Source organism: Balaenoptera ricei, chromosome 18 (assembly GCF_028023285.1).
Source record: "Balaenoptera ricei isolate mBalRic1 chromosome 18, mBalRic1.hap2, whole genome shotgun sequence".
NCBI classification, from domain to species: domain Eukaryota; kingdom Metazoa; phylum Chordata; class Mammalia; order Artiodactyla; family Balaenopteridae; genus Balaenoptera; species Balaenoptera ricei.
In genome coordinates, this window is record NC_082656.1 from 72,047,407 (window position 1) to 72,067,598 (window position 20,192).

The following is a 20,192-nucleotide window of genomic DNA, read 5'->3' on the forward strand; positions in this document are numbered from 1 at the left end:
GTGTGAGCAGCTGAGCTCTCGATGGGCAGCACCTGTCGGCCCCAGGCGGGCGTGAGGGGTGACGCTGACATTTAGCGAGGAGAGATAGGCACGCTGCACATCTCACTACGCGGAGCGGCTCAGCCTGCAGCCCCACGGGGCAACAGAAGGCCCGGGAGCCACCCACCCTACAGACACACCTTCCCTGTGAAATAGCGGGAAGGAGGAGGAGGAGGGTTGAAGGAGGAAGGACACCAGACACAGAAGAGGGACCCACAGAACGTAAGGGGTCACAGACACAGAACTACGGCAATCTGGGCGGCACTGGGTTAACCGAGCCTTGAGGGCGAACCGGGCGCCCCACTAACCTGCCGTCCCAGGTGAACCCGCAGAGTGGCCAGCGGTGCTTCCGGGGAGAACTGACACCCACCAGCCCCCTTCCCACGTGAACAACGGACTCGAGTGACACAGGCGCGAACCGACACCCCAGAGGCCCCGCGTGAGACGGCACAGTGAACAACGTGAAAGCTCATAGGTCTCACCCATAAACGTGAGAAAAGCGAGAAATGGGGTGACCAAGAAAGGAGGACACGAGAGGCCGCGTCCGTTTCCAGCAGCTACAGACTCTCCCGTTCTCATGCCCTTTCCCTTCTGTCCTCCCCTCCAGGGTGAGGAAGGCTGGCCCTCCTTCTCAAGGCCAATCCCAGAAGCTTCAAACACACCCTGCCCTCCCCCAGGACGCGGCTTCATCCCCGACCCCCTTCTCCACGCGCCCCTCCCGCCGGTCTCTGCCCTGGGCAACACGCTGGGGTGTCTCCCATTGAAAACCCACCACCGCCTTGCTGCAGGTCGCCCGCCCCGCTCACTCCTCCCCAACGTCCCCCCCACGTTCCCCACCGTCACAGTCTGGCTCCGGCTCTGGCGTCGGATCCTCCAGGAGGTCGGCCCCCCGTAGCCTGCCAGCCCCTCGGCATCTACGACGCTACTCCCCACTCGTCCTCTTCCGGTCTCCCTGGTTCCAGAAGAGTCTTCAGGCACAGACCCGCCCGGTCTGGCGGCCATCAAGGGCAGCCACCCCGAGGCTTCAGACTTGGCCTCCTGTCTTCCTCTCCTCCTTCTCCCCGGGGTTTGGGACCCTGATCCCCAAACCTGGCTAGTGAAGAATCACCCGGGGCACTTAGAGGTCCCAAAACACTCGCCCGGTCATAAAGGGTGGGGGGGAGGAGAGGGTCGTGTAATCCGTATTTTCAAAAGACCCCCACTGAACAGGCACCTTTGAAAACAAACTTCTAAATTATAGGGTATGTGGTAACTTCCAAACTGCTGGTGCAGTCCTTTTGGGCTTTAACTGCCAGGATCCAGTGCTTGCTGATACCTCCTTGGCCTGGACGCGGCCAGCTCCGCCTGTACGCACCGAACCTGTCATCTCCGCCTCGGAACTGGCCATCCTCCACGCACACAGCCTCCCTCACCACGCTGCACGCCACGCTGAGGGCATTCGGGAACCACATTTTACTCTCCTCTCCACCTGTGTGCCTGGGCACACCACAGACGGTCCCCGGGTGTCCCCTGAGCAGTAAGAAAACCACAGCCTCACACTGACCCAAAGAACATGCTGACTCAGGGAGACAGAGCACCTAGGTGGGGGGAACTGGTTGGAAGGGTAAGGAAGAGGCGGTCAGAGCCACCTGAACTCCCATTAGCAGTGATTCTCAACTCTCAGGCACATCAAAATCACCTGGAGGGCTTATCAGACCCCCCCCCCGCCCCCCCACCCCAGGAGGCCTGCGGCAGTGCATCTGGGGGGAGCCAAGGATCAGCGCCCAGGTGATGCAGGTGCTGCTGCTCTGGGGACCACGCTTTGAGAACCACTGCTTAGCAGACCCCGGGGGGAGAAGCAAGGCAGCCCTGACTAGATAGATGATGTGCCACTGAAATGAGGCTTGTTTTAGGTCAGCTGACCTGACCCCCCTGCACTGACTGCCCCACCCCCACACTGAGAAAAACAGTGGTGTTCCTTTTTGGGAGTTAATTAAAACAAAGCCAACAAGAATGTATCCAAACCCCTACCATGTCAGAGATGAGAGTGTGGGAGATTGTTACAAAAATAATGGCCAATGAATCCCGGCTGAATCCACACCCCTTCAGCACTCCTCCAACAAGAAAGGAATAGTCTTCTGTCCCCATCCCTTGAATGTGGGCTGGTCTTGTCACGTTTTAACCCACAGAAGGTGGTGACTTCTGAGCCGAGGCCTCAAAGGGCTGGGGAGGCTGGGAGTGAGCGTGCGGTGGGAGGTCCGTCGCAGCCACTGGCACGGATCCCCACCGAGGCCCAGGACGTGGTGCACGAGGCCAGCCTAGGTCACCCAGCCTGAACCCCGGCACAGCAGAGCAGCCTCAAGGGAGCGCCCAGCCAAAATCCCTGTCAATCCACAGAATCTGTCTTAAACCATCAAGTTCTGGTTGGTGTGTTTCTGTACCCCAGTAGAGAACTGGTACAAAAATGGATACTAGAAGCAGGGTGCTGCCCCGGCACAGGCCCTGACGGCACAGCCGGACAGCAGGACTGCTGGGACCATTTACTCACTGCCTCTCTCTGCCCCCTCTCTGAACACGATCATCTACCTCAGCTACCTCGTTCCCGTCTCTCCATGGGCTGTGGGGTGTGTCTTCTCAATTCACGGCTCTCTGAATCAACTGAAGCCACCCCCGAGGAGCTGCAATGCGGCAGCCCGTCCACATCCAGCCCTGACCTGGGGCGGGCGGGCGGGCGCAGACTCGGAGGCCACTGCTGTACCCGGAGGGGAGGGCGGGACGAGAGGAGAGGAGCATATCCCACAGCTCCACAGCTCGGAGGGACAGAAATCCTTGGGACCAGAAGGCCAGCCCGGAGATTGTTACGATAATGGCTTAGGCACAAAGTTCTGGGGAGATTTGTCACCCAACAGATAACAGAATTCAACAGAGATCGCCGATCACTGCCAGACAAAAGTGTCCATTCCTGAGGGCAGGGTACAGACAGATGTTCTATACTCGGGAGAGGAGTGTTTCGTTTCAATAAATTGCCCGATTTTCCTTTTGCCGGGTCTAAAACAGCTTAGAAAACAGCTGTTTTCACTATACTGCTTTGACCATCCTCCCCAAAGCCCTTTCCCCCGCATCCACACCTGTGACGTTAGCGCAGTTTTTCTGTCTCGCATCTGCTTTAGTGTGGCATTCCATGCTCTTGGCCACTGTGTTACCAGCTATAAACCGGAATAAAACCCGCCCCTGGCAAGAAGGGCACCATCTGCCAAGATGGTGACGGCAGGCCCTAAGCAAGCAGGGTCCTCGCCCTTTGGCAATTCTTGCATAAGTTCATCACCATGCACTGCAACCCCGTGCGGTGCGGTAAGGAAATCAATGCCAGAGATGACCTAGTCCGCAAAGGAACGTCAAGATTCTGCTGCCAGAATCTGTTCTCCGAGGAAAGAAGATCTCCTTGGTAGGAAAGGTGCCATCCTGCCAACCATCCTGAGAATTCTCTTTTCAGAAAAGTTTAAGCTGAACCAAGCACTGGTCATCATCCAAGATCAGAAAGGCCTGCCGGCCCCTCACCCCACCCATCCATCCCACGTGCCTGAAAGGCAACCGGCTCCCGGGCAGGAATCAGTACGGGCAGGAATCAGTACGCAGAGGCTCAGCTCCTCTGGGCAGGGGAAGGCCAGGACCCTCCCCCACCACTCCCTTCTCCTAGGGCAATGAGCTGGGGGACCAGAAGGGCGGGGCTGGATGCTATCTGCACATCCCACTCCTCCGGTCTGGGACCAGTCGCTAAAGAACATCACTTAGATGCCCAGCGCAACCTTCTCGTTCCCGCGCTGAGCCAGGAGATCACGCTCTAAGGCAGAGGGGGGGCGTGAGTCTCATGAATACGCTCACTAACCTGTGTGACCCCACGCGCTACTCAACATCTAGGTCTGTGTTTCCTCCCCCGAGGGAAGGGCTGGAGAGAGAAAGAAATAACAGCAAGAGAAGCATCTCTCCAGATTAACTGCCGCTAAGAGTGGGGATCTGGCACCCACCAACTGCGGGATGTGTCCCGGGCACTGTCTATAAAGGAAGGCACTCAAATACTGATGTCTCTTCTCTACTCACGTCTCTTCCATATCCCTCAAAACCGTTCCCACCTATGTCAAGAAACAGCCCAACTTCCCACTTGGGGGAGCCTTGAGGTTAAGTGAAAATTTTCAGGAAATGACACGTATGACACTTAGTTTTCCTACTTCTTGTGGCTTTATTTTGTCTTTTTCATCACCCTTTTCATCATGACAACTCCAGGCCATCTGTCTCTTTACACTTTAGTCAGCTAAATTCTGAGCCTTTCTATACACTCACACCTCCTCTTGTTTATTTTTAATTTCAATATTTAGAAAAAACAGGGCATTTGTTACACTTAATCATCCTAAGGTCAGGATCCTTGAAACTGACCAAAATATGGAGAAGATGCATTTCCCTCAGTTCAGGGGGCCCAGGCACAGGTCTGGGCTCTGAAAATGCTCCCAAGCCCCTTCCCCATCAAGCCCAGGAAAGCCTTCACTGGCTCAGGATTGTGGGAAGAGCTGAAGGGCCAAGGGAACGTGCCCAGGGGACCTGGAATCACCAGTTCCACAGACCTTTCTCACTAACTGTGATATGGAAGTTTCGGGGCAACAGGCTAGCCCAAAGCCTGGCATCTCCCAGAAACAGGAAATGAACAGGCATGAGCACAGCAAAAGCAGCTGTCACAGTGCCACGCAGCACAGGGAAGGGGCCCCAAACCTCCAGGATTCCGATTCCTCTGAGAAGCGGAAATCCAAGGGTGTGATGTCTGCTCCCCCAACTCCCCCCCGCCCCCGAGAGATGGTCCAGAGCTACCCAGCTGGAGCTCAGGCTTCTACAGTAATTCAGCCCATTTCATAATCCTTTGAGAGAATTCATTAAAATACTTCCATGATGACTTAAGTATTTTATATTTTTAAACCTGAACAGCTATTACTGTGTTCTTTTTGATCACTTCTGGCAAGGAAAAATGCACCTGGCATCACTAATCGACTTTCAGAGGTCCTCAGCTTCAGACGCACCGCTCGTACAGTTGCACACACGACACCGCTCTGGGCTGAAGCCAAGCTCCAGGAAAAGAAAAAGGAACTGTCTAGGTTTGCCGTGTTCTAATACTTGTGCCGTTATCACATCAGCATCCCCGAAGCAACAGACAAGAGGGCACCGGGGTTCAGCCGGGTCTGGACCAGCTGTGGCCCCTCCCCTCTTCTGAACTTGGCAAGCATCCCCAGCGAAGCACAGAACTCTCCTCCTGAACTCGGAGCTGAACTCGGCCTCAGAGCCCCGCCCTCCCCACCTGCCCGGGCAGCCGCCGGCACACAGGCGGGCGCTATGGGCCGGCAGCTTACCGCAGACTTGTCCTTCCGCATCGGCCCGACTCTCCCACCCAGCCTTTCCCCGTGGTCCCGCCGTTAACAGTGTTACTACTGTCTTCCATTCCCAAAGCTGGAAACGCCTGCACCGCAGTAGCTTTCTTGCCCCTACCTCCCAACTGTCTCTGCACGCGGCCCCCGCCGCCGGCCTGACCCCGCCCCGCCGGCCCTCCCTCACCCACCCGCCGCGGCCACGGCTACGCCTCCAGCTGCCCCGAGCCCAGACGCCCCTGCACACTCTGCGGGCAGAAAGCGGCTTCCTCGAAGCGCGTGGTTTCCGTGCACTGCCTAAAGCAGCCGCGACAACACGCCGTCTCGAGACCGTAAGTCACACACGCTCGCCGCGAAGCTGAACCGCAAAGCCCCTTCCCACCTCCGCTTCCTGCTGCCCACCCCGCTTACCCTCCCGTCACCCAACTTCCTAACACTGTCTCCGAGCACGCAGGGTTACGTACCGTAATGACTCCACGCGCAGAGAATTCTCCAAGCGACAGAATTAGAGGCGTGGAGAACAGACGCGTGGTTGTAGGGCGGGGCTGGGGCGACGAGTGAGGGGCAACACGGGGAGGTTCCGCGTGGCCGCGAACAGCTCTGCGTCCCGACTGCCGTAATTCTACTCGAACTTCTTCTGCCCCAAAGAGGCCACTATTATTCACTGTTACAGGTGAAAAGTTCCCATTTCCTGTTTCATACCCTCTCAACCCTAATGACTCCCTTGAGCAAAGGGAGCAGGGCTCCTCTTTGCCAGAGCGTGATTTTTATGCCACTGGTTGAAACTGTATTAACATTTTACAGATGATTTCCCCCCCCCCCCGAGATTATGATTACCACTTAAGAATGTATCTTACAATCTTGCCAACCTAACCCAGCAAAGAGGCGAGCAGCATGGGTGCCTGCAGTCAACACCCAGGCCCCCTTAAAAAGCAAACACTGTAATCCAAACCGAACACCCAGGGGGCTTCCCTGGTGGCGCAGCGGTTAGGAACCCGCCTGCCAATACAGGGGACATGGGTTCGAGCCCTGGTCCGGAACGAGCCCACATGCCGCGAAGCAACTAAGCCCGTGCGCCACAACTACTGAGCCTGCGCTCTACAGCCCGCGAGCCACAACTACTGAGCCCGCACACCACAACTACTGAAGCCTGCGCGCCTAGAGCCCGTGCTCCGCAACAAGAGAAGCCACCGCAATGAGAAGCCCGTGCACCGCAACGAAGAGAAGCCCCCGCTCACCGCAACTAGAGAAAGCCTGTGCACAGCAACAAAGACCCAACGCAGCCAAAAATAAATATAATTTTTTTTTTAATTTAAAAAAACAAAAACCCAGCCAAAGTTCAGAGCGTTATGTGGAGAAAACAAGGAAAATGCAACCACAGCCTAAACAAATTATGAGACCCAGTGTGCACCAGATGCTCTGCTCTGATTCTGCAGAGTATCATTTGGGGCAGCAGCTATACAAGCCCTGGAGAGAAATGACACTAGAAACCGCCCCCCCCCCAACAATAAGCTACCAAACAGAGAGATTCAATGCTGTCCTTCTGAACACTTAAATTATCTGACAAAAATTTGGGTCTCTAGGCAACCATAAGCACCTGGAGTCCAAACAACACAAGTTCAGATCTCAGTTCTACCAAATTACCAGCGAGTCACTGAACCACCCAGCCTGTTTCCGTACCTGTAAAACGGGGTAACACTACTTACTTCTTAGGATGTTGAAAGGATTAAAATCAGAACATAAAGAAAGCTCCTCGTGTGGTATCTGCTAAACAGTAAGTCATTAGTAAATAAAAACCACTTTTGTTGTTGCAGTTGTTTTTTTGTGTGTGTACTTAATACTGAGCTATTCTTTCTGAAAATACTTGGTCAAGGTTGAATAGAAGCCTCTCATTTGAACTAGAACGAGAAGTAAAACCCAGATCATGGACTCACAAACCAGCACACCCTCCACGGCACTATCTTAAAATCAGCTAAAATAATGAGGCCTTTTCTCCCTCAGGAAGGGAACAAGGAGAATTCTAGGAGGCCTGAGTTAGCATCCTCAGAAAGAGAGAAGGAAACATCTGCAAAACTCCTAAGGTACAGAGGCCACCCGTGGTGCAGGTTAAAGAAACCACTGGCCAGGGAGGCCCAAGGGCCCTGTGGCCTGGGTGGCATTCTAACACAAGGCCCCAAAGAGGGCACTGAGCCACAGGGATGCAATGACCCCCACCCCGCCCAAGTATGAGGCTCTCAGGGCTAAGAAATGATGCTAGGAGCCATAAATAAAAAGAAGATCGCACCTGTGAGAACCTTCCAAGCGTTCTATAAACCTCCCTTTTTAACTTTTCTATAACAGTGACTACTACATCCCTTAAAACAGAGAAGGAAAGAAGGCTCTACTCCATGGGCAGCCTCAGGAGAAGGGACTCAAGCTAGATGAGCACAAGGGATTTTAAATAGAAAAGGAAAAGCAGGCCCAAGCCCAGGGAGAATTACAGCAAAAAAGGCAGGAGGTGAAAAGCACAGGCCTGGGGCACACAGCACACCCCACCAGCTTAGTCAAGAGGACCACATGCTTCCTGTACAGAAACACATACTTTTAGTTTGTGAAAGAGGAATCCTGTTAACTGTTTCTGAGCAGAAACTTGAGCCTAAGAGATCACCTTGCAAAACAACCTGCAGAAGATTTGAATGCACAAGGCAGCTAGCTGCATGCTGACACCCATAAACGAGCTAGATTCGCAAAATCCTGGCCTCCCCCAGGTCACAACTTAGGTGCAGTTGGAAGCCGTGAAACTCTTTGGTCTTGGACATGGCCTGGGTGGAATGAAGCCGTGAGAAAGATGACCGCCATTTCTGAATGCCCTCCTGAAGGAGGTGTCATCTCCACCTTACGGTGGTTATGGGATTTGTCCAAGGACACAGCGTACGTGACAGACCCTGAAATGGAACTCAGGGTCATCTGATTCCAAAGGGTGAGCATGTTGACAACTGCCTCCCAAGTTCTGACAGCAAAACCCAATAGAAAGAGCACAAAATTAAGACACACAACACCTGGGTTTTTCCCCTGCTGTAACGCTTTGCTGCGTGACCTTGAGCAAGGTCTTAACTTCTCAGTAAAACCGAACAAGGATGCCTGAAGTGTTTATCTACCTCACAGGTTTGTCAGAGGATCAAATCAGCCCAAGTAAGAGGGGAAAGCGAGGTGCAATGCAAACCCTTTCCCAGAGCGCAGATGGCGGCTGTGTTACCTTGCAGGGCGTGCGCTGACTCTCAGAAAGCACATCCAAGGCCAAGCGAGGTCACCTTTAAAACAGCACTCGGCTTTGAAGACATTTTTAGAAATCACTAAAACACTGGCCAAAACAGTTACTGAGAACGAACCATGTGTAACACAACGCAACACGGTCCTGACGAGATTAAAAACTACTGTCATTTTAGAGTATGGCTTAACTTTATATTCCTATTTTTTTAATACAAATTATTCTTCCCATAAATATCTTTAAGCTAATTAGACGCAAATAAAATGCCCTGAAAACCTGTCTCATCGGTTTAATCTAACCATTACTTTTCAAGAGGCATTCTGTACTCAAACTAAAATTGGGCAATCTGTCTAATCAAGCCTATTAACCTGTAAAGGGTTTTCTCTCATTCTAACAAGTTTAAAGCTCACTCTTTATCAGGGTCTTGCCCACACCTCCTCCACCTGAAAATCAAGCTGCCCTTTTTATAAAATACATACAGGAATACACATACACAAACACACACACACACACACACACACACACACACACGGCCAATGCAAAGTTTATAAAAAAACAAAGACCCCCAACAAGCCAAATACCCTTTTATGGGGATTTGCCCAGAAATCCTATAACCAGCAATCTCTGCACCGTCTAAAACCCATTCAGCTCCGGAAGCAGCGCACAGAGAAACTTGGGGGCCCCCCGGGCGCCTCCCTGGCCTGCGAAGCCCCTCGCACACTACTGCCATCGGGGATCTGTCAGGGTCACCCGTTAGCGGGCCCCCCAGATGGCCGGTGACCCCCCCAGCAGGCACAGCCGGACGCAAACAGAACGGGGGAACTTGGAGCTCCTCCTCGCTCTGACTTGGTAAGCAGGTCTCGGATCAGGACCTTCTCTCTCACCCCCAGCGCTGCCTCGGGACCCAGGGCTCCCCGAGGGGCAGGAGCCGAGCTGCTACGGGTTCCTCCTCAGTCTGCCCGCACGCCTCAAAGGCACCAAGGACGTGGCAGCGTCTTGACCAGAAGCAAGAAGGAACCACCCGAGGTGTCTGCCGTCTCCTCAGCCTCCCGGGAAGGGAACAAAAGCCACTGGGACGCAGGCGCCCGGGGGGAGAGGCTGCAGCCCCCTGGGGGCCCCGCCGGGCGCAGGGGAGGCCCCAGGGCGGGAGGTCGGCGGTTCCCAGCGGGGCTGCACGCCAGCCAGGACCACCTGTGCCCCAGCCCCACTCTGGACCAGCAAACCCCGAACTCGGGGGATAGGACCCCAGCCCGAGCATTATTTAAGCCCAGCCCTGAAGATTCCAACGTGCGGCCAAGGTTGACAGCAGGGGTCTGGTCTGGGAGGCCACCTGGCGTGTTCACCTGCTTTTCTTCACCTGGGACGATCACATCGGAGCAGGGGGCAGGGTGTCGTCCCCCCCCCCCCCCAAGCTCACATTTCTAGTCTTTTCCTCTCCAACCCCTTCCTCTCCTACCTCCCTGACCAAGGACACCCATTCTCCGCCTCCAGCCCCAAGTGTTTTACATCAACTAGTCAGCTGATTTAAGGTCTCCAAAAGAAAAACCTTTATTTACCAAATAAAGCTCTTTAAATAGCAGATGGCTCCGATTAGCTCAGAATTAACAGATTTTTCCTATCCTCAAACAGTCTTTCAGAAGAAGTCTCATTCCTAGCTAGCTGACCAGAGGTCATTTTTAAGTGTGAGGCCTAAACCCCAGGTTTACACAGAAACAGGCTTTCCTGCGCATCACGCCGAACCTCCTCTCACTGCGGCGGGAGCCCCTCCTGGCCCGTCTCCACATCCATCACGGCCGCTTCTAAGCACCACTTTCAGTCTCTCACCCGCGTGCTCGCAGGCACGTGACAAACACCCCACGATCCGGCTCAGTAAACTCATTTCCCCCATGCTAGACCCCTGTGTTTCAATCCACCTGAATAAATATTCTACAATGCGTGACAAAAACAGAAACCGTTAAATTTATGAATTTATGTCTAGACCTACATACCCAAATAACTAGAAATTCTCCTAAAACTCTTGTCCTTAATATTTAGGGAATCCTAGTAGGAGCATTCTATTCATTTTTATATGGATGTTTAAGGTAGAAACTGCTCTACTTAACAAGAAAACACAATTTTTAGAAAAGCATTAAAAATGAGAAAAAACTGACTGCAACCACCCCGGTGAATCTCTTGTTTCTGGCCTCAGCATCTAATAAACACCCCCGGCCCCCATCTGCTCGTCGCCTTAGGAAACAGGTGTCCGGAGCTCTGTGGGGTCAGAGGTCAGAGAGGAGCCACCCCGGGGACAGCACGTGCTCCGGGTGTGCGAGGTGAGGGTCCAGGCTGGAAGGCCGCCTGGAGAGGCTCTCCGCCCTCACTCGCTCAGGGTCAAGACTGAACAGAAGGCTCTGAGGCTCTGGCTACTATTCCGCCGACCGCCTGCCCAGCACCAGATGCTCCCAGGCCCTGCGCCGGACATTCGGCAGGGTGGCCTCGTTCACACCCACGGGAACGCGAGGCCTGACTGCAGAGCGAGCCGGGGAACCAAGGGGCCCGGGGCTGCAAGTCACCCAGGGTCACAGAGCTCGGGGCAAGCCCAGCACCCTGCAGTCCCCACGCAGGGAACCGTGGCCGCCGCCAGGCTCCCGCAGCGGATGGTGGGTGCACTTCTCTTCAGGGAAAGTCTCCCTGGCTGGAAGATGAAGGCCCGGGGTGCCTTGGAGGTGACGAGCAGGCCCAGATGTCAGGGCAAAGAACAAAATCAGGCTGGTTTCGCTGGGCAAGCACTTGATGAAAACTACACAATGCATTCCAAATAAATTATATATAGCTCATTGAGAAATGAACCCTGGCACCTCCTTTATTAAAACCAAAACGCAAATAACAAGCCAGCCGTGGAAAATATTCCGACCGTACTCTGTGCGAAGACGCACTGACAAAGAGCAGCAGCTCCCGCTTCCAAGAGCCCCTCCAGGCAAAGGCTCGTGCTAAGCCGTTTTCAAACGTACTCCCTTGTGGACCTCACAGCTGGCCCAGGAGAAAGGGACCGCGATCCTCATGACACCGCTGAGAAAGCTGAGGTGCAGAGGGCAGGTCACTTACACAAGGTCCCCCGCGGCCAGCGGCGGGGGGTTAAGCCCCACTCCGCCTGTGCATCGTGGGTCAGCCTCTAAACGGAAAGTGTGTGTAAGCTGCTGGCTTGGCAGGAGGCCTGACAGGAGAGGAACTGAGGTGGCATGGTCTGCCTTGGGTTACAGCACTGGGATGCTACACGCAGCTCGAGGAGGACAATCTGATGCCACCTCCAATTCCCTGCAGGTCAACTCGCCTTCCTGTACGTATTTTATAAAAGCTTGCAGTAACGACAGTGAGTGTCAGGGAACAAATACATTTGGGCATCTGTATATTTCAATCAAGAATCACATTTCCTTTACCAGAAAATCCTTCGGCTTTTAGAGGCATAGGGGAAAATGGCTGGAATAGAAAAGCTAAGGACAAGGGTGATTTGTCACAAACAGGAAGGCAGGCCTCCTGCTGCCCCTTGTGGGGTACGGGGTCCACTCAGCGTCCGTTTACCCCTAGGAGGGGCGGCAAGAGGGCATGAGCTGTGTTCAGCGTTAGCCGGCCCACGTTCCACAGCAGTCCTGTGGCTCCGTGTCCACCAGGGAGACGACCGCACCCAGGCAGCTGTGTGGTGCCGTCCTGGGAGGGCGGGGGCTGGGCGGCCAGACCCCCCCCCCAACCGAAGGCCCAGACAGCACACACCCTGGGCTCTGTGGGCCCAAGAGTCTCCGCTGCACATTCTTCTTCTCTCTCTTCTTTTTTTTTTTTTTTTTAATTTATTTTATTTAATTTATTCTCTTTTTGGCTGCGTTGGGTCTTTGTTGCTGCGCGCGGGCTTTCTCTAGTTGCGGTGAGCAAGGGCTACTCCTTGTTGTGGTGCGCGGGCTTCTCATTGCGATGGCTTATCTTGTCGCGGAGCACAGGCTCTAGGCGCGCGGGCTTCAGTAGTTGTGGCACGCAGGCTCAGTAGTTGTGGCTCGTGGGCTCTAGAGCGCAGGCTCAGTAGTTGTGGCGCACCGGCTTAGTTGCTCCACGGCATGTGGGATCTTCCCAGACCAGGGGGTCGAATCCGTGTCCCCTGCACTGGCAGGCGGATTCTTAACCACTGCGCCACCAGGGAAGCCCTCTCTCTTCTTTAACGACCACTTGAAAACGTAAAAACCCATTCTTAGCTCATAAGCCAACCAAAACAGGCGGCTGTAGCTCGCCCATCCCCACGCTAGACCATCGAGCCGGCCAATACGCAAAACTCTGTCCACCACCGACCACACCAGTAACCCGGATCCCACCGAGGGAACCCAGCGCCGGCACAGGAGCCGCCGAGACTGGCGCCGAAATAACCTGCCTGCCTCGCTCCACGGAACCCAGAACTGCCTCCCCATCCTCCGCCCGCCCCACCCTCCCATTGCCCGAAGGGAGGGGGAGAAAGCAGCGCAGTACCTCCCCTGACAGATGAGAAAGCGGAGGCCTGGCCTGTATGTCATGGGCCCAGGCACACAGAGCCGGAGGCTGGGGCTCAGCTCCGAAGCCCCTGTTCTCTCCATCGCCCGACGCCGAAACCCCCAACTCCCGCTCTCGGAACGCGCCGGCTGTTAAGGATATTTACAGGGAGAGCTGTGACTGCGGTCTCGGGCAGGGCTCCAGCCAGCCCTCCCAGGGACGAAGACTGTCGAGAAGGGTGAAGGATACTGGTCTTCGCGCACGCTCTCACAACAAGGCGCACGCGTCAGGCCGGAGTGACAATCTTCCACCTACGGCGGCCTGACGTCTGGCGCCTGCACCACTGGCCCTGAGCAGTGCCCTGTGCGCACTGGTCTCCCCTCCTGCAAGAAGGAGCCCATTTCCAACAGGCCAGGGCCTGGCACGGAGGGGACCCTCAATGAATGTCAGCTGCCGCCTTAAAGAACAGAGGCAGACAGACCCCCCCCAGATTAAAGAACCCGCTGGGCACTGGCCTCCCCAGCAGGTGGCGCCTGGACAGCACAGCCAGTGGCCTTCCCGCAGGGAGCACTGCCTCTCAGGTAGGAAACATTAGGGGGTGGAGGGGCGACACAAAACTGCCTGGATCTGATTCCCAGATCTGATGAGCGACCCTGGACAAGCTACCTAGTTGCCCTGGACCTCAGTTTCCTCTTCTGTATATGGGGTAAGAAGAGCACCTACGTCAAAGGCTGTGGGAGGGTGAAATGAGTTAATATATGCAAAAGGACTAGGTGCCTATCGGTCCACTCAGTTCAGGGTCCAGCTCAAGTTCACAGTCAGCCGACCCTACCCCTGCACCCAGCCTCCATCCTGGCTTCCGCCACCACAACAGATACTTGCTTTCTGTCACCCCGCATCAATGTCACGAATCCACAGGGAACCAGCAAATTCTCATCACTTACAGAACTTCCGTCCAGAGCATCACAGTGGACTTCAGGTTTTAGCAAAGGGAGAAGTGTTACCACCTGGGCCATCACTCTGCTTTAGGGCCACTGCTAATCCCTTGCTCAGCAGGGGCTTATCTGCACCTTAAATTGACCTTCAGCTCCAGGGGAGAGGTGTCAGCCCATCTTATCTGCCCGGTCTCACCATCTCCCGCCTCTGTGGACCTTTCTTCTCTTCTTCCCAGCGTCTGTCTGTCTGTCTGTCTCGTCTCTCTCTCCCTCACACACACACACACACACACACACGCACACACACATACGCACACACACACTACAGGGACACTCCTTTGCTGGAATCATCGCTCTAGAGTGAGTTTCCCACAGTGGCCCACCTGCCACCTAACCTCCCAGGCTCATTATCTCTTTCCCACACGGCCCCTGGCATCCCTTCTTTCTTGCTTGCTCCTTAATTAGACCCAAACTGAGGTGAAAGAATTTCATTACTGAGAAAACCACAGTAAAGATATCACTTTGTTCTGCCCTCTCAAAATCTGCCAGGATTTCTGGAAGATACCATAAGGAAAACTAAAGGAGGAGACACAGGAGTCCAGGGCTGCGGTTCAGGGGGACAATTGAAAGAAATGGGTTAATAACCAAAACTTACATAGAGAGTTATTCCACCAAAACAAAACAGAGAGGAAAACGGTTTCTATTATCTCAGCCTGCTGCCCACTTTGTACACAATTTTCCATTTCCACCCTGTTCACTCCAGTCGTGTCGCCCTGAAGCACACACCTTTTCCATGGGTGAGTTAAGCTGGCTCTAACACTCAAATGCCTCTGAAAGAGTAAACACTGTATTGCAACCTTTTTGTTATTAGATTGCTTTTCTCCATTTTGCCATATCGATGTAACATATCCATGTTATATAGGAAGCAGCAGTAAAATCTATGAAAACCACAATATGTTGTCCCTTCCTATATTAAATTGCTGGAGGGATGGAAAATGGTGCAGCCACTTCAGAAAGCAGTTTGGCAATTTCTCAAAAAGTTAAGCATAAAACCACCATAGGACCCGGCAATTCTACTCCCAAGAGAACTGAAAACACACGCCACTCAAAGACATACACACAAATGTGTGTAGCAACATTACTCATAACAGCCAAACACACTGGAAACAACCTCAATGTCCATCAGCTGGTGAAAGGACAGAGAAATGTGGTGCATCCTTACAATGGACACTATTCAGCAATAAATGGGCTCGAACTACCAACACGAGCTACGTCATGAACCTGAAGCCAGTGACGAGTGACCACATGCTTTATGACTCCACGGATATGAAAGGCCCAGAAAAGGCAAATCGATGGAGACAAAAAGCATGAGGGACGAAAATGTTCTACACTAATTTATGGAGATGATTTTACCACTCGGTAAAGTTACTAAAAAATCACTGAGTTGTACACCTGGAAGGAGGGCATTTTATGACACGTAAAATATACCACAACAAAGCTGTTTAACAGAAAGACCACACATGGCGTATCTTCGTTCACCGGTCTCCCCAGTGACTGCGGGACGTGTAGGAAAGGCAAAGACGTCACCCGGCTCACCCTACCTCAACACCTTGCGAGTCTCCTGGCACGTGGTGAGTGCTCGGTATCCAGGGAACGAATGACTTTTGGAAAAACAAAGCAAAGTTTCCTCCTCTTCCATAACTTCATGATTTACCAAAGCTTCACGTCCCGTCTGCTCTTCCACCCAATCTAGCGCCCAAGTGGAATGGCCCGTAGAGGCCACTAGCCAACGTGTCCATGAAGCTTCGAGATCAAACGTGACCCCGACACTTCAAGATGGATCCTGACCAACTGTCTGTGAAGTGCAATGTTTGTTCAAAGTTTAAAAACAAAAAGTGTTTTCCTTTTGTCTCCGTAATAGCAAAAGAATAAAAAACCTCTGGGGCTGTGAGTAGAGAAGAGCACAATCTAAATATCAGATTTCAAACAAGTGAGGTTCGGGAAAATTATAATCTAATTTAAAATAAATTCTTAAGTGAAAGATTTGTTATTTCTGACTTAGAAGCAGCCAACTTAATAAGCGTACCAGGGGAATTAAATGCTATGAGCGAAGCTCTGACTCACCTGTGTTCTATACCATTTGTCTGTCTACCGAGTGGCACCCGACAGGAGGGCATTTCAATAGAAATGCAGGATTTTATTTTCTAGTACTAGTACTGTAGTAGTAATGAGTAAGAACGTACTGCCTGCTACATCGCACACTACCTGGAATTCACGTGGCATGTCCCACTTAATCCCAGGTCTCAGCAATACCAGCATCTGCTGTTTAGACCTAGAAACACAACACACTTCCTCGTGTGTGTGGAGTGTCGTAGTTAAGGGTGTAGCCTTTAGAGGAGAACGGGTTCAAAGCCTGGCCCTACCACCTACCTGCTTTATGATCGTGGGCAATAACCTTTGTGCTGTGGTTTCCCAATCTTTGAAGAGAGGGAGGATTACAGGCCATTTACAACTTCTTGTCAACAGCTTGAAGACAAGGCCTTCACAGGACTGTATCATTTTCTGGATGTGGTAACCGGCTCTCGTGAGTTACTCCCTTCCGGCACCACAAGTTACTCCCTTCCACCAGCCCCAGTGCTGACCACTCTGTAAATGGGGACTGAAATAAGCAACCCTTTGGAAGGTGTGCAAACCTAAGTAAATACAGCTGAGTAAGGGCTGTTCCAGCCAAGTCTCTCCTGTCTATTAGATAAAGGGCAAAGAACTGACAAAAACAATGCACTCATCCTTTGCACAGTCAAAAAAAAAAAAAAAAAAAAAGGAAAACCTCTCTACCTGAAGGTTGGTTCCAACTTTCTCCCAGTCCTGCATTTTACTGATGGTAACTAAAACTGAGCCAGCCTTGCAGATTTGGGTTCAGCTCAGCTGGTAACATGGTAATCTCTCACACCCATCTATCACTTCCTACTTCTCAGAAAACCATCATTTAGCTGGCCCCTTAGATCCAGGAAACAATGTACAAGGCAGTCCACTGACTTCACATTAAGAGACAGATGTTAAACGTCACATGCCTTAGATTAATAAATTATCAGGCTTCCTGGCTCCTAATTTCCACCGCACCTCTCTGTATCAAATCCCCCTTTCATGGAGGGGGAAGCAACGCAGACCCCTGGGAAAGTTGGCAAGAGAGTTCACCTTCTAAGTCTTTGTCTTTTACTGTATTTCCCCATCCACGTGTCCAAGCATTAACACTCGCTTTATGGCTGCAACAACTCAGTTGAAGTTGAGACCCCATAATTTCCAAACTCAAAATTGTTAAAATACAGCCTGACAAGAACGGGTTTGTTGTGGAGATAACAGGACAGAGAACAAAATCTGAGACCCTCCAGCCAGAGTGTAGGGGAAAGCCAGCCAACCGAAGCCACCCTGGGCCTGAAAATGCCAACCCGGGGAAAGGAGTGGGAGACGGCCTCGGCACTGCTCTGCAGCAGTGCCGGTGATGCCCGCCTCCAAAGCTTCCCCCTTCACCGAGATCCCTCCGCAGAGGGACCCCACAGAGCTGAGCATCCGCAAAAAGAGAACTAAACACTTGAAGGGCAAATCAGATGAACAATGCAACAAATTCGCTCCCAGGCTGAAGTGTGCCAGCAAGTATGCATATATTTAACTGAAGCTCACACAGCTATTCAAGTGTAGTAGCTCAGCTTTGATTCAGAGGTCAGAGTTTAGAAACCTCAACCCACCAGAAGCATGAAGCAAAAAAAGGCCTCTAAGCACAAAAATAGCTGTCACGAATCCGGAGGCCTGAATTAGCACGCGCTGCTCTTCACACAAGGGGGTCCTTGGCTCTCCCACGGAACAGTCTGGTCCACGATCAACACACTCTCAGAAAGGCCAAGAACCTGGGTTCCTAACCCACAGCAGGCTGGGCAAGTGCGGGTGGGGACCCCAGAAGGGGCTCTGACTGCTGTGGGAGGGGACGTGCAGAGGACGGAGGTCGGCGATCTGAGCAGCAGACCCTGCCCCGCCAGGCGGCACCCCGGGACATCACTGAATCACACTCGACCCAGGACCCCGCCCCTGCTGTGGGGGAAATGCCAGCCAGCCCCCATCGGGCTAAGTCTGGAAATACCGAGCTGGAATAATCAAGATGTGTCCCCAAAAAGGATTTGGTCCAGATGCACAAAGATGCCAGACCCTGCTCCACAGTTTGTCCTTAGAGCTAGCTCCTTTTCAACAGTCCTTCAATTCTCCAAACGGGACCAGGGAGGCAACCTCTGCAGGTCCCTGCCATAAGGAAGCTGTGGCAGGTAGAACCAGGCCAGGTCAGAACAGAACCGGGGGGGGGGGGGGGGGGGGTGGGGGAGCATCAGAGGCCCCATGAGCGCAGGGTTCCTGCTTTCTCAGCCCACCAACGGGAATGACTCATGACTCATGCAACCTCCTGCCAACGGGAAACTGTGATCACCAAACACTGTGGAAGGAAGCTTTAAATAGGCAGGGACTTCCCTGGTGGCGCAGTGGTTAAGAATCCGCCTGCCAATGCAGGGGACACGGGTTCAAGCCCTGGTCCAGGAGGATCCCACATGCCGCAGAGCAACTAAGCCCATGCACCACAACTACTGAGCCCGCGTGCCACAACTACTGAAGCCTGCGCGCCTAGAGCCCGTGTTCCGCAACAAGAGAAGCCACCGCAATGAGGAGGCCACTGCAACTACAGAAAGCCCGCGTGCAGCCAAAAATAAAATTAAAAAAAAAAAAAACAAACTAATAGGCAGAACTTTAAAGGATCTCCATCAAGATGGTTTACCGCGGGACATCTAGTAAGGTCATCCACACAGCTCTCTATCCCAGATGAACCTCCTGTTACACAAACGAAGCTGCATTTTACTCCTGGGTCCTCCTCGGTCCTACACGGAATGAGAACAGCATGCAGCAGACTGGCAAGCGTGGACGTCCTGGCTCCCATTCGAAGGAGTCAGCCCTGTCGAGGGAACCCAGGCTTCAGGATAACTACAAGGACACTTCCAGTAAAAGGCGGCAAACGAAAGGCACATTTACGCTGCTCTCCTGTGATCCACACAAAATGTTAATAAAATGAAAATCAGAAAAAAAGTCCATCTGCAATCAAACTAGTAGATCGCTGAGTCACCCAAAGGAAGAGCGAGCGGGGCAGAGGACGGTGACAGGCAGGGGTGCGGGGCAGAGGACGGTGACAGGCAGGGGTGCGGGGCAGAGGACGGTGACGGGCAGGGGTGCGGGGCAGAGGACGGTGACGGGCAGGGGTGCGGGGCAGAGGACGGTGACGGGCGGGGGTGCGGGGCAGGGGACGGTGACGGGCGGGGGTGCGGGGCAGGGGACGGTGACGGGCGGGGGTGCGGGGCAGGGGACGGTGACGGGCGGGGGTGCGGGGCAGGGGACGGTGACGGGCGGGGGTGCGGGGCAGGGGACGGTGACGGGCGGGGGTGCGGGGCAGGGGACGGTGACGGGCGGGGGTGCGGGGCAGGGGACGGTGACGGGCGGGGGTGCGGGGCAGGGGACGGTGACGGGCGGGGGTGCGGGGCAGGGGACGGTGACGGGCGGGGGTGCGGGGCAGAGGACGGTGACGGGCAGGGGTGCGGGGCAGAGGACGGTGACAGGCAGGGGTGCGGGGTAGAGGCACAGGGGTCCCTGCCCTGGTGCTGGGCAGCCTGCAGGACGGAACTGCCCCTCCAGAGACACCTGCTAAGCCAGAGGACGCCCCACACAGGCACGCAGAGGTGCCTATCAAAGGAAAGGGACAGTGAAAAAATACAATAGGCAAAAGGCAGAAGGAAAATGATATGTCAGAGGAATTTCCAAGGGAGAGGGGACACATTTCAGACAAATATTTTTCTTGACTCAATAAAATTAAAACTGGGACTCTCTATTTTAAAAATCTCAAAAACGGATCAACATGGTTGGAGACAAAGATAATAAAAATCATTACCAAAATAAATATCGCATTAAAAGCAGCAAAAAGCAGACAAGACACTGCTGAAAACAATGACGGAACAAAAAATCATGTAAAAATGGGAACACTAAAAAGATAAACGGGAACACAGAAGATGCCAGATATGGAAG

The 20,192-nt window shown here is 53.4% G+C and overlaps 1 protein-coding gene across 3 annotated transcripts in view; it reads right to left on the minus strand.

The window, feature by feature from the left end:
- Window positions 1-20,192, minus strand: part of STK24 (serine/threonine kinase 24) — a 103,426-nt gene that overhangs the window by 60,149 nt on the left and 23,085 nt on the right. The window lies entirely within an intron of this gene.